The 13,711-nt window shown below is 50.1% G+C and overlaps 1 protein-coding gene across 1 annotated transcript in view; it reads left to right on the top strand.

Annotated features, from left to right (window-relative positions):
* The window catches only part of BBS2 (Bardet-Biedl syndrome 2), a 353,876-nt gene that overhangs the window by 247,173 nt on the left and 92,992 nt on the right, over positions 1–13,711 (top strand). The gene's annotated exons all lie outside the window — the stretch shown is intronic.

Raw genomic sequence — 13,711 nt, 5'->3', positions numbered from 1 at the left:
ACTTTGTGCAAGGGAAATCCATTGTTTGCGCCTGAGGTACACATCTTTTGCACCTCTGAAAATCTATACACACAAGTCCCCAAAATAGTCCAATTTGTGTGACGAAATTCCTTATTTGTGCCCAAAACACTCATGATTTCCAACTCTGCGTTCAAAATCTGTTTACCAAAAAGTTGTGACTTATTTAACTTATGTCCTTTGAATTACATTGGAGTAGCACTTTTCTCTATTTTCCTCAACTAGTTCTTTAACCCTTTTGTTCAGTTTGGGGTTAAATCAGATAGAGTTGACTGTGGTGAACAGTTGCTTTATTGTGTTCAGAGATGCTTTGTTTATGTGAACCCTTATCTTTTAGTGCCTCCTTCCTTGTTCCCTATTTACATTTGTCTTAAAGAGTGGTCAGGTGGAATAGAGGAGTGCATAATCTTTAACCATGAGAGCATCTTGTTCCGGGTGTCATAAGAGACCTTTTACTCTGGGAACACTAGTGAAATAACCTTAGCCTTTCAGACAAGGTGAGGTAGAGGGTTTATATCACAAGACTGTTGTTCTAGTATCTGAAGTAAGACCAGTGATGGGGCAGCCTGGTAGAGGTCCAGGGTTGGGATAGTCCCTTAGAAGATAGCGGACTCTGATTAGTCCAGTGTAAATCACACCATTCTCATCTAATGTCAACAGTGCAGGCCCAAGCTTCTGCACCACCCTTTTCTCTTCAATTATTACCTGGGGTTGAATGCAAATCCCTTCCATTTCCATGACTGCTGGATATTTGAGAGATCATCCGGTGTTCCTTCTGTTTTGGCTTTCAGAGAGAAAAGTAGCTTTACAGCAACTACATAAAGACATAGAGGGCCCTGAACAGCATTGTGTGCACAAGATGCCCTACTTGGTTACGTACTTCCTAGTTACCCAAGGGCATCCAGGACAGTCATGGGCTTACTTTTTGATGGTAAAAATATGTATTCTACAAATTCTATATTTGCAGGCCTGGGCTGTCAGAAGTGCAAACTTTCTTTGAGTCCCCCCTCCTTGGATACAACCTAAGCCAGTTTTTCCTTGTTGAATTGTTCCTCATGTTGATGACCACATCAATCTTGGAGACCAAGAAGAGGGAAGACTAGATAATGTATCTTTGTACAGGGAACATTTCAAGGTCAAATCATGAGCATTCAATGACGGTATGGGAAGTTTGCCATCAGACGTAATCAGTCCAAATGATAACCCTTTATCTTAAACTCTGCTATACCTGATAGTTTATGAAGGGTCTCCCAGTCTTTACTGCTCGCCCTCCCTCCCTCGATACCTGTTTAACTTTCCTAAAGTATTACACAGTGAACGGAGTCCTTGTTTAGTTAGAAATTTGTGTTTTAAATCATGTTGAGGAAATTTCAACAAGGGCCATCACAGAAGCTTGTAATATACAGGAACAATAATAGATTCTTCCTTATGCCTAGCTTTTCTACAACCAGTCAGAGTTATGGCCATCAACCATTCACCATTTCACCACTTTTCCTGCAACATCAGTGTACAATATGTGCTTGTTTGGTGGTTAGAAAGACTTCTGGGCTTGATGGCCTTATGCATCCATGTCGTCCCTAATGGATGGTTATAGATTAAGATTCTTTAGCAATACCTGGCTGTGAATTGGTATCAGACCCACCATCCGCAGTCAAAGGGTTGTCATTCCCAGTAAAGTATTACAGTCCCTTTTTTGATGAGCTGAGACAGCAAACTGTTCGAAAGGCTAGCTGTTCTAATCTGTTTCCTATCTTTTTTTTAAAAGAAAGCCTAGCCATATCATAGAGAATGTTTGCTGTGTAATAAAGTTCCCCTGTAAGTCGCTAGGTGCTGCCAGACAGCCTTTCTCCTTTTACAAACCATAAATCCTTTTGTACAGTACTTGAATCAGAAGATATTATTTGGATAGGGAGTAAAGTAGAGGACTTTATACTATCCATATGGGTGCGTAGTTTCTGGAATCACAGTTCTTCATGGGCTTCACCACTAATGTATAAATAGAGAATATACTGATGTATTTGAGTTAACTATTTGCAAACAAATCAGCCAAATTGCAAACACTTTAAAACAGACTCTGCCCCTTTAAGAACTTTGGAAAACATCAGCATCATATAATGCCCTGCATTAGTCAGTTAAGCATTTTCTTTTTATCTAGTGTGAAATATATATCTTAAAACATTACAACTTTAACATGGCATAGAGGCTCAGCGGGCTCAGCATGCGGAGGTGATGGAGCGACTACGCAGCCTGAATTATGCTTCCTATGCAGAGCGTACGCTGGGAGCGGCAGATAGCGCGGGCTGGTTGTTGGCGCGCATGATCCGGCAGGAAACCACACAGACACCCATACTAAGACTTCGGTCTGCGGAGGGGGTGATACTTAGTACACAACGCGACATACATGGGGCATTTACCAGCCACTACACTAGAGTATACCAGTCGATATGCTGCGCAACACTAGCGGACGTAGACGCATTCCTTACCCCTCTACCCCTGGGCCAGATCACAGATGACCAAAGTGCCGAGTTAGATGAACCGCTCACACTGTCGGAAGTGCCGATGGCCGTCAGCTTATTAGCCACTCGCAAGGCACCGGGGCTGGACGGCTTCCCGGCTGAATATTATAAAGCCTATACACAGACTCTGGCACCGCGCCTACTCGCAATGTACCAAAGTGCCCAGGAGAAAGGCATTCTTCCAGATTCACTTTGAGAGTCCCTGCTGGTGTCCCTGCCCAAGCCGCACAGAGATGCGGAGCTCCTGGGGTCTTATCGCCAGCTAGCCCTACTCAACTCAGATTAGAAGATCCTCGCAAAAATACTTGCGGGTAGGCTGGCCCTCCTGGTACCGCAATTAGCGCATGTGGACCAGAATGGCTTCGTGCCAGCCAGGAACACATCGCTAAACCTGCAGCGATTCTTTCGCGTGGCGCATTATTCGGGGCACGGCTGGCCGCATGCTGGATGCCTAGTGTTAGACCTTGAGAAAGCTTTTGACACCCTGGAGTGGGGGTTTCTGTTTGCTGCGCTGTGTTGCTACGGTTTGGGGGACGCCTTTTTGAATCTTGTCAAGCTGCTCTATACTTGTCCCACGGCCAGAGTCAAGACAGGCCCATAAGTTTCAGGGCGCGGCTCCATTGAACGGGGTTCGAGACAGGCTGCCTGCTCTCCCCCCTGCTATTTGCGCTCGCCATTGAACCATTGGCGGTAGCACTTCGGACCACGCAGGATGAATGGGGAATACCGCTGGGGGACGGTATACATGCTGTCTCCTTATATGCAGACGACATGTTGATCTCTCTTAGGGATGTGGGGCAGGGACATGCAGCGATTGAAGCCAAACTTCTTGAGTTCGCTTCAGTGTCAGGCCTGAAAGTGCATTGGGACAAGTCGTGCTTATATCCTTTCGCAGTAGCTACTCCTGATCCGCACCTAGTTATCAGTGGCAGAAGTGTCAACTGGCAGACCTAGGCGTTTCGGTATCTGGGGATCCTGATCTATAGAGACACACAAGACCTGCTGGTGGGGAACCTGACCCGAGCTGTCACCGATATACGAGTGCAGATGTCTTTTTGGTCTACCTTACCACTGGCAGTCATGGGCAGGATTGCACTACTAAAAATGGTGGTACTGTTGCGCTTTCTCTACCATTTTACAAACTTGCCGTTACACCTTAGACCACTGTTCTTTGAATCTCTGGAATCGGACGTGAGGCGATTAGTATGGCATGGGACACGTAGTAGGGTGTCACTCGCTAAAATGTATCAGCCGACCAACCGGGGTGGACTCTTACTACCTAATTTGGAGCAATATTATTTAGTGTCACAGCTCCAATTGGTGGCGCGTTGGATTGGCGCACGTCAGCTGTCTGACACTGCAACGCAGGAACCTGAGCTCACACAGGCTCAGATAGTAACATTGTTTCACTCGGGCCGGACAGGCAGTGCGCCTCTACAGCTCTTGGTAGGGGTGGCATATTGATGTTACCGGCGCAGTCTTTACAGCACGCGTAGTGTTGCACCATACGTGCCATCACTCCCGATCCTGGGAACCCCCAGACGGCTTAAGGCAATAACCAGTGCAAAGCTCACGCGATGGGATGACGCCAGGGTGCAGACGCTGTCTGACTTGTATAATGATGGGCTGCTCCTCCAGTTTGCAGAACAAGCCGAGAGTTCGGACTTGCCACAGGGCCAATTCCACCTGTATACTGCAATTGTTTGGTCAATTGGCGTGCTGTGGGGCGATATAGCACAGGAACCTGCCACCCACTTAACTGTACAGTATTTGCACGAGCTGGGCACAGGCAGGCATCTAACCAAGTGGTTTGCGGAGTCCCTCCAAACGCACACGGCGCCGCACCTGCTATCCCTCCGAGCCCGATGGGACGCGGACTTGCAGTGGCCCGCCACGGACAGGGATTGGGAAAATATTCTCAAGGGCCCGGTTTGAATACCTCAGAACTTTCGATTCTGGCTCATACAATGTTATATTATTCACAGAGCTTACCGAACACCAGAGCGCATAAATAGATATTTTGATCGCACTGATGCCAGATGTGCGAGATGCAATAAAATTGGAGCAGACCTACTGCATATGCTGTGGTCATGCACCGCCATTCGTACCTACTGGAGAGTGGTCACCAGTTGTTTAGGTCATTGCACAGAGCGGGAACTTGACTGGACGTGGGAGCAATGCATCTTGGGGCTGTATCCCAGATCCAAAAAACACAAGATGACCTCCAGGGACTCATAGTCGCCAAGAAGCTACTCACATGCTGTTGGAATTCTCTGGACCCCCAGGCAGCAGAGGCCAGGTACCAATCACTACTATGCTGGGCGCAGGCAGAAAGCGTGGCTCTTAAGCGGGAAGATGCTAGAGGACTGCGTAAGCAACGTCTACCCGTGGCGTGTGACGCAATACTTTCAGACTTGGGCATGGCTTGGCGTGACTGCCCGCAGTCGCCACGGGTAACGCCCGCACTTGATAGTGGGCATACGAGTGTCGAAGGCTTATAATGTGGGGAGGAAGGGAGGCGATCATGGCCTCGCCTTGCCATCCTACACGGACTCGGGCGTGCATAGTTGGCCTTCCTGCTTAGGTGTGTATACTTAGCTCCCACATTGCAGGGCATATCGTCTGTCTGGTATTCATTATGTATTAAGGGGATTGGGTGACTGAGTAAATAAAAACCACAGACTAAATGATATGTTGGGTCGGTGCATGGGGGGGGGGGGGGGAATTGCAGATATAACACAGGAGACGTGTATGGGCGCGCTAAGTGTTCCGGGTGTAGGTCATTCAGTTTTGGGTTATGTTGTTGACTACATATTAAGTAAGTTAAAACAGTATAATATGATGTTTAGTCGATTATTGGACAAGAACCCTGTACCAGTTGAAATTGGCTGATGTGCAGGTAGTAAATGCGTTATCTATTTCTATAACGCCATGATCTGTCTTGCATTAACAATGTGGACTAAACACAGAAAATATAATAATACACAGTAAACTACAAATTGTTGTATGTATGTATGTATGTATGTAACTGAACGTATAAAGTGCCTGGTTACACTAACCAGTGTGTCCCCGCGCTGAAGTAACAGACCCCAGAGTCTCCCGTGCCATCCTAACACCCCCTTCCCAAAACAAACCCCTCAAACCTATCCCCTAGGGAATAAGTGGGTTTTCAGCTCTTTACGGAAAACCAATTCTGAGGTTTCCAGACGGAGCTTGAGGGGTAATCCATTCCATAGTTGGGCTGCCAGGAGGCGGAATGAGCGCCCTCCCATTCTCGCTCTTCTGACCTTAGGAACCTTCACTAATCGTGCCCCACTAGATCTTAATTCCCGGGTCGGATTGTGGGGGGTTAGCAAATTCAGAAGATAACAAGGTCCTTTCCCCTATGTGATCCGGTGACTGACACACAGGGCTTTGAACTGCACTCGTTCTTTGACTCGCAGCCAGTGTAGCGTCTCCAGCGCTTTCTTAGAGGGAGCTCTCTCAGGCAGCATCAACCCCAGCCGGGCTGCCGCATTCTGAATGCGCTGAAACCTTTGGAGGCACCTTACATTTGCTCCCAAGTAGAGGGCGTTACCATAGTCCAGCCTCGAAGTAAGCCAGGCATGGACTAAGGATTTCCTAGCTGTTGTAGGTAGTAAGTCCAGAGTCTTTCTGAGGCCTCGAAGAATGCCAAAGCAAGTGCCCGCAACACGTCTAGTGTGATACTCGAGTGAAATTTTAGAGTCAATCCAGATCCCCAGGTTCCTAACTTGTTCACTGGGTGAGGGAAGCGGTCCAAGCGTCTGAGGCCACCATGCTGAGGTCCATACTGACGGCGCCTTTCCAACAATCAGCACTTCAGTTTTATCACCGTTCAGTCTGAGGCAATAGCTGGACATTCAGACCGCTAGGTCTTGTAGACAGGAGGTGAAGTTGCTGGCTGCACTCTCGGTTTGGCTGTGCCAAAGCCACAACCAGCTGAGTGTCGTCGGCATATGACACAACTTCCACCCCATATTTATCGGTTATCTCAACCACAGGAGCCACATAAAGGTTGAAAAGGGTCGGGCTGAGGCTGGACCCTTGAGTGGCCGCTTGTTTCAGGCTAATGGATTTAGACCTATAGGGTCCCTGTGCTACTTGGAAACTACGGTCATGGAGAAAAGATTCCAGCCATCCCCATGCCTTGCCCCCCACTCCTCCCCTTCTAAGACACTGCAGCAGAGTGTGATGCGCCACGGTGTCGAATGCGACACTTAAATCAAGTAGAATAAGTGCCGCCATTTGACCCTCAGAGTCTCTGTGGAGAAAAGGATAGCTGGCTCTGTCGAATGGAGTGCGTGGAAGCCAGGTTGCGTGGGATGAAGCAGCTTATGCGTGTCAATATGGGCAGTCAGTTGTTGATTGACCACCTTCTCCGCAATCTTGGCGAAGTAGGGCAGGAGTGAAATAGGGCGCAGGTTATTTAACTGCTCCATACTTACATTCAGCTTTTTTTTCAAAGGGAGCACTACAGCCTCCTTCCAAGTTTTCGGCATTCTGCCTGAACTAAGGAGAGTTCTAGCAGGTGTCTAATAAATGTCTCTAAGGTCTCATTACTCCCTCTTAGGATTTTAGCAGGCGCAGGGTCTTTGGGTGAGCCGGATTTAATGCTAGTCGCTATCTTGCTCATCGTATCCCAAACTGGGACCCTAAACTCTATCAGACAATCTGTCTCGATTGAGCTACTGGGTGTACCCTCTAACCCATGCCCATCCCTGGCTTCCACAGGAAAGGTTGAGTAGATCCTCTCCACCTTATTAGCAAAAAACTCTGCCACCTGATTACTGGATACCACGGATCCTGTCACAGGTGCCTCTAAGCTCGAAAGCGAGGATATTTCTTTATAAACCAAGAACAGCTCCTTAACTGAGCTGTCTGCCTTTTCTATCCTTTCAGTGTAGTAGGATGTTCGTGCTTTCCTAATTAGGGCGTGATACCCCTTAAGGCTGGTTTTATATTCAATTCCATATGTTGGCAAATAGCCTCTTCTCCAGCGTCTCTCAAGGCGCTTGCATGCTGTCTTCGCCTCCTTCAACTCTACGCCAAACCATGGGGCAGATTTCATCTGTCTCTCTGGCCCTTTACTAGACCAGGGTGCCGTGCTGCCAAGAGCCTCCAGGATGCGCCTGTCCAGAGCCTCGCAGGCTGAGTCTATTTCCAGTCCACCCGGCGGTCCTTCACATACCAGGGCCGTGTGGAACTTCTCAGTGGAGAAGCCAGCCCATCTCTCTGTCTCCCCTTAACTCCCACCTTCACCGGTATTTTGTCTGCTGTTCCCATTACCCTGAAGGGGATCAGGAAATGGTCGGACCATATAACAGGTACCGGGGGTTCCATTTCTAGAGTCTACCAGTTACCAAACATTGGGTCCAATAAATGGCCCAACTGATGCGTAGGGAGCTGAGATTTTAACGACATTTGCAGAGTTATAAGCTCTTGTCGCAGCTCCTGGGCCACTGCATTGGAGGTGTCATCCAAATGCAGGTTCAGGTCCCCCTACAAAAGAAGCTTTTCATATCTGATGGCAGGCTGAATTAAACTTTGAATAAGACTTGCTGCAAATTGCATTCCCGGGGGTCTATAAACTAAAAATCCCTTAATAACATAGTTGTTAGAGACCGTAACAGAAAAAAAAGCATTTGCAATGCAATAGGTCTCGCATTATGAAAGTTTGAGCTATTGGTCTTGTAAATGACAATTCTTTTATTTATGTGTTGGTTTTCAAAATAGCTAAATTAATAGCTTTGTCATTTACAATGCCAATAGTTATAACTTTCACAAATGTGACACCTATAGCATTTGTAATGCAACATGTTTTGTATTTACGTGACTTAGATGTATTGATATTACAAATAACAATGGCTTTTTTTTTTTTTTGTTGAAAACCTTTATTGACAATGAAGCTCACAAATACTGGCCTACAACCCCACGGGCTGGCCAGAAACAGAATGGTCAAATAACCAGCATACAAAAAGAAGATCCGCACAGGATATAACATAGGAGCGCCGGCAAAACAAGAAAAACCATCGAGCGTTCAGCAAGAGCAGGATAATAAAGGTTAAGTTTTCTAGCACGGGGAGGGGACCAAAAGAATAACGGGCCGTATATGAGAATACAAGGGAGGGACCGCGGCAAGCCGCCATTTTATAAACACAACGTAAGAAAATGAAGCCATATAATCAAATCGAGCAAGGGACAAAAACAGAATCAGACCAACAAATAGCGACAGTGGCAACAATCAATCGCGCTCACTCACCTCCGCCCCCACCCGAACAAAGAAGACGTGGTCAAAAAGCCCCATCACAAAGACTATACAATACGCACCCCAACGGAAAAAGGGCACCTCCATAAAGGAGGAAGGGAAAGAGGGGAAAAAGACAACAGAAGGAACACCCGCCAGACCATGCATCCTCAGGGGGAAAAACAGGACAATAAAACCGGCATGCGATGTAACAGAAACATAATACCAGGATAGGCAGCAAACCACAATCAGCCACACACCGGAAGAAGGACAGAAAACCCCCGGGGGAGAGATACAAGGTGACAGAGTCCCGAAAAAGTGAATACACAAGAGCCATAGAACAAAAAGGGAAAATAAGGGGGGAAAAAGACCCCCCGACACAAACAGACCCCCCCAACCCACCCCTAAGCCCACCCTGCACCCCTGCAGAAGGCTACGGCCTACCCCCCCGCAGCGTGCCTGTCGCCCTAAGTTGAACCCGAAATTTAGTGGAGCAAGAAAAGTAGGAATTAAAAGACAAAAAAGGGGGGGGGGGAAAGGGAGGGAAGGAAAGAAGGGAGTAAAGACATACAAACATACACACGGGGGAGGGCCAAAGACAGGAGTAAATGCACCCATCCACCCGCCCGGGTTAAGGGTCCAAGTCCTCGGGAAGCCAAAGAGTATCAGGCCAAAGTCCAGGAGCACTAACCAGTTACACAGAACCATATCAGGACACAGAGATCATCCGAACCGTTCACGAACCACCGCATATAGGAGCCAGTTTTCATCAGCCCTGACCCTTTTTATCCAAAGCAGTAAGGGTCCGATCCAACGAGGACCCTGCCAGAAAGAACAGAAGGCAGGCAGCAGGAGAGTCCAACGGCAGTCCAAAAAAGTCACAGGAAGAAAAGCACGGAAGATCCAGGAAATACACAGAATGTAGCAAACGATGCAGGCACAGTTCCAAGGATATAGCCATAAAAGCCGACCCATCCGGGCCAGCACAGGAGACGTCATCGGGCAGTGGTGATTGAGAGGGACCAGGAGAAGCATGAAAGTCCGGCAAAACAAAATCCGGCTCCCGGGCCAAGGGCAAGGGAGGCAGCACAGGAGGAGAAGGCGCCATCAGGTTGCGCGCCTCCGGGGCAGCAGCCGGGGCCGAGTCCGCCAGGAGAGTACCAGCCACACCCCGCGATATCAATGCCTCATCCGGTCGCGGGGGCCCGGGAGGCCCGTAGTGAGGAACCGTCTCGAGAGCCAGGAGTGGCGCGGCCACCGATAGCCGCCAGGAGAGCAGGATGTTCAGGATCCCCTTAAGTGCAGGAAAACATTCACAGTATCCGACACCCGGGCCTTGTGGCGGGCCCCCAGTGCTCGTCTGGGCCCGGCCCAAACAAACGGGGCTGGTCGCCATCTTGAGAGCCCGAACAGGCCGCGCGGCCAACAACCTCCGCCGGGGCGGCAGTAAAGCAGATGAAGTCCCGCCGACAGGCAAAAGAACACCCCGGACAGGAAGGGGGGCCACCAGAAGAAGGAGATTCGCCGGCCCCCCAATGTCGCCAGTCCCGTTCTCCGAGTCCGGGCGGCAAAGAACAAAATGGCCGGACCGGAGAACAAAGGGGGAGGAAGCCGAACACACGAGGAACCCCAATAATGAAGGGCAGCGTCACCATCCAAGGCTGCTGCCACACAGGATTCTCTCAGCCAGGAACCTCCGGCTCACACGAACAGCGGCCCTCCAATCACCTCCAGCGTGTCCCGAAGGGCAAGCCCGCAGGCTGCATCCGGCCCAGGAGCCGGGACGAAGAACCAGGCCAGTCCGCTCTCGAGTCCCGGGAACGGTCGGGGACACTGCACCGGACCCACAGCAGCCAGGACAACCGGAACAAGTGGTAAGTGCCTGCAGTGCGTCGTAGCAGTACCACACAGCAAGGAGGGCTTCCCGGGGCAGGATAAATGCAGGATAAATGTGAAAAACACAGGCAGGCGAACGGAGCCGAGCTAAAGCGCGGCCATCTCGGTCGCGAGCTAGGCTCCTCCCCCCAACAATGGCTTTTAATTTTTTTAAATAATTAATACTTAAATAAAAGTGATTGTAATTTATAATGGAAATAGCTTAAACTTTGTAAATAACTTTTGTGAAGATTATGTTCAGTGTATTTTATTGTGATGAAAATCCAAGAACAGAGGTGAAATATTACCATCTTTTTGTGACATTTGTATTAAAGCGTGAAACATTGAGAGAACATATTTGAACCAGTTGTTGTTAAATGGTTGCACAGATTGATGCTGTGATGGCGCGGATGGTAATGTGGTGGCGCTAAGTGATGCTGGGGTTGCGCTGAGTGATGCTGTGGTGCTGCAGAGCGATGCTGTGGTGCTGCAGAGCGATGCTGTGGTGCTGCAGAGCGATGCTGTGGTGCTGCAGAGCGATGCTGTGGTGGTGCGGAGTGATAATGTGGTGGTGCGGAGTGATAATGTGGTGGTGTGGAGTGATAATGTGGTGGTGCTGTGGTGGGGCTGAGTGGTGCTGAGTGGTGCCGAGTGGCGCTGTGGTGGTGCGGAGTGATAATGTGGTGGTGCTGAGTGGTGCTGGAGTGGCGCTGAGTGATGCTGTGGTGCTGCAGAGTAATGCTGTGGTGCTGCAGAGTGATAATGTGGTGGTGCTGAGTGAGAATGTGGTGGTGCTGAGTGATAATGTGGTGGTGCTGAGTGATAATGTGGTGGTGCTGAGTGATAATGTGGTGGTGCCGAGTGATAATGTGGTGGTGCTGAGTGATAATGTGGTGGTGCTGAGTGATAATGTGGTGGTGCTGAGTGGTGCTGGAGTGGCGCTGAGTGATGCTGTGGTGCTGCAGAGTAATGCTGTGGTGCTGCAGAGTGAGAATGTGGTGGTGCTGAGTGAGAATGTGGTGGTGCTGAGTGAGAATGTGGTGGTGCTGAGTGATAATGTGGTGGTGCTGAGTGATAATGTGGTGGTGCTGAGTGATAATGTGGTGGTGCTGAGTGATAATGTGGTGGTGCTGTGGTGGTGCTGAGTGGTGCTGTGGTGGTGCTGAGTGGTGCTGAGTGGTGCTGTGGTGGCACTGTGGTGGTGCTGAGTGATAATGCGGTAGTGCCGAGTGGTGCTGGAGTGGCGCTGTGGTGGTGCTGAGTGATAATGTGGTGGTGCTGGAGTGGAGCTGAGTGATGCTGTGGTGCTGCAGGGTGATGCTGTGGTGCTGCAGAGTGATGCTGCTGTGGTGCTGCAGAGTGATGATGTGGTGCTGCAGAGTGATGCTGTGATGCTGTGGTGCTGCAGAGTGATGCTGTGGTGCTGCAGAGTGATGCTGTGGTGCTGCAGAGTGATGCTGTGGTGCTGCAGAGTGATGCTGTGGTGCTGCAGAGTGATGCTGTGGTGCTGCAGAGTGTTGCTGTGGTGCTGCAGAGTGGTGCTGTGGTGCTGCAGAGTGGTGCCGTGGTGGTGCTGAGTGATAATGTGGTGGTGCTGTGGTAGTGCTGTGGTGGTGCTGAGTGGTGCTGTGATGGTGCTGAGTGATAATGTGGTGGTGCCGAGTGGTGCTGAGTGATGCTGTGGTGGTGTGTGGTGGTGTGTGGGGGTGCTGCTGTGGGGGTGCTGATTGATAATGTGTAGGTGCTGAGTGATGCTGGGGTAGCGCTGAGTGATGATGTGGTGATGCTGGAGTGGCGCTGAGTGGCGCTGGGGTGGCGCTGGGTGATGCTGGGGTGGCCCTGAGTGATGCTGGGGTGGCCCTGAGCGATGCTGGGGTGGCGCCGAGTGATGCTGGGGTGGCGCCGAGTGTGGTGCTGAGTGATGCTGTGGTGGTGCTGAGTGATGCTGTGGTGGTGCGGAGTGATGCTGTGGTGGTGCTGAGTGGTGCTGAGTGGTGCTGTTTTATTATGTTTTGCTATGCTATGCTTTGTTATTCTATGCTATGTTTTGTTATTCTATGTTTTGTTGTGTTTTGTTAAACTATGCTTTGTTATGCTAGGTTTTGTTTTGTTATGCAATGCTATGTTTGTTATGCCATGCTATGTTTTGTTTTGCTATGCTATGTTTTGCTATCCTGGTGTGTGATTGTGTCTGGTTGTGGTTGTGTGTGTGTGTTTGTGTGTGTGTGTGTGTTTGTGTGTGTGTGTGTGTGTGCATGTGTGGGTGTGTGCGTGTGTGGTTGTGTGCGTGTGTGGTTGTGTGCGTGTGTGGTTGTGTGCGTGTGTGCGTGTGTGGTTGTGTGCGTGTGTGGTTGTGTGCGTGTGTGGTTGTGTGCGTGTGTGGTTGTGTGCGTGTGTGGTTGTGTGCGTGTGGTTGTGTGCGTGTGGTTGTGTGCGTGTGTGGGGTTGTGTGCGTGTGTGGGGTTGTGTGCGTGTGTGGGGTTGTGTGCGTGTGTGGGGTTGTGTGCGTGTGTGGGGTTGTGTGCGTGTGTGGGGTTGTGTGCGTGTGTGGGGTTGTGTGCGTGTGTGGGGTTGTGTGCGTGTGTGGGGTTGTGTGCGTGTGTGGCGTTGTGTGCGCGTGTGGGGTTGTGTGTGTGTGGGGTTGTGTGTGTGTGGGGTTGTGTGTGTGTGGGGTTGTGTGTGTGTGGGGTTGTGTGTGTGTGGGGTTGTGTGTGTGTGGGGTTGTGTGTGTGGGGTTGTGTGTGTGTATGTGTGTGGGGGGTTTTGCGTGTGTGTGTGTGGGGGGGTTTGCGTGTGTGGGGGGTTTTGCATGTGTGTGGGCGGGGTTTGCGTGTGTGTGGGGTTTTGCGTGCGTGGTTGTGTGTTTGTGTGTGTAGGGGGGTTGTGTCTGTGTGAGGGGGCAGTGCGTGAGGGGGCAGTATGTGAGTAGTCTGTCTGAGGGGGCAGTGTCTGAGGGGGCAGTGTCTGAGGGGGCAGTGTCTGAGGGGGCAGTGTCTGAGGGGGCAGTGTGTGAAGGGGCAGTGTGTGTGGGGGCAGT

The sequence above is a fragment of the Lissotriton helveticus genome, chromosome 12 (genome assembly GCF_964261635.1).
Source record: "Lissotriton helveticus chromosome 12, aLisHel1.1, whole genome shotgun sequence".
Classification (NCBI taxonomy): Eukaryota; Metazoa; Chordata; class Amphibia; order Caudata; family Salamandridae; genus Lissotriton; species Lissotriton helveticus.
The sequence above is the reverse complement of the archived record's forward strand: the minus strand, read 5'-3'. Positions and strand labels throughout refer to the sequence as shown.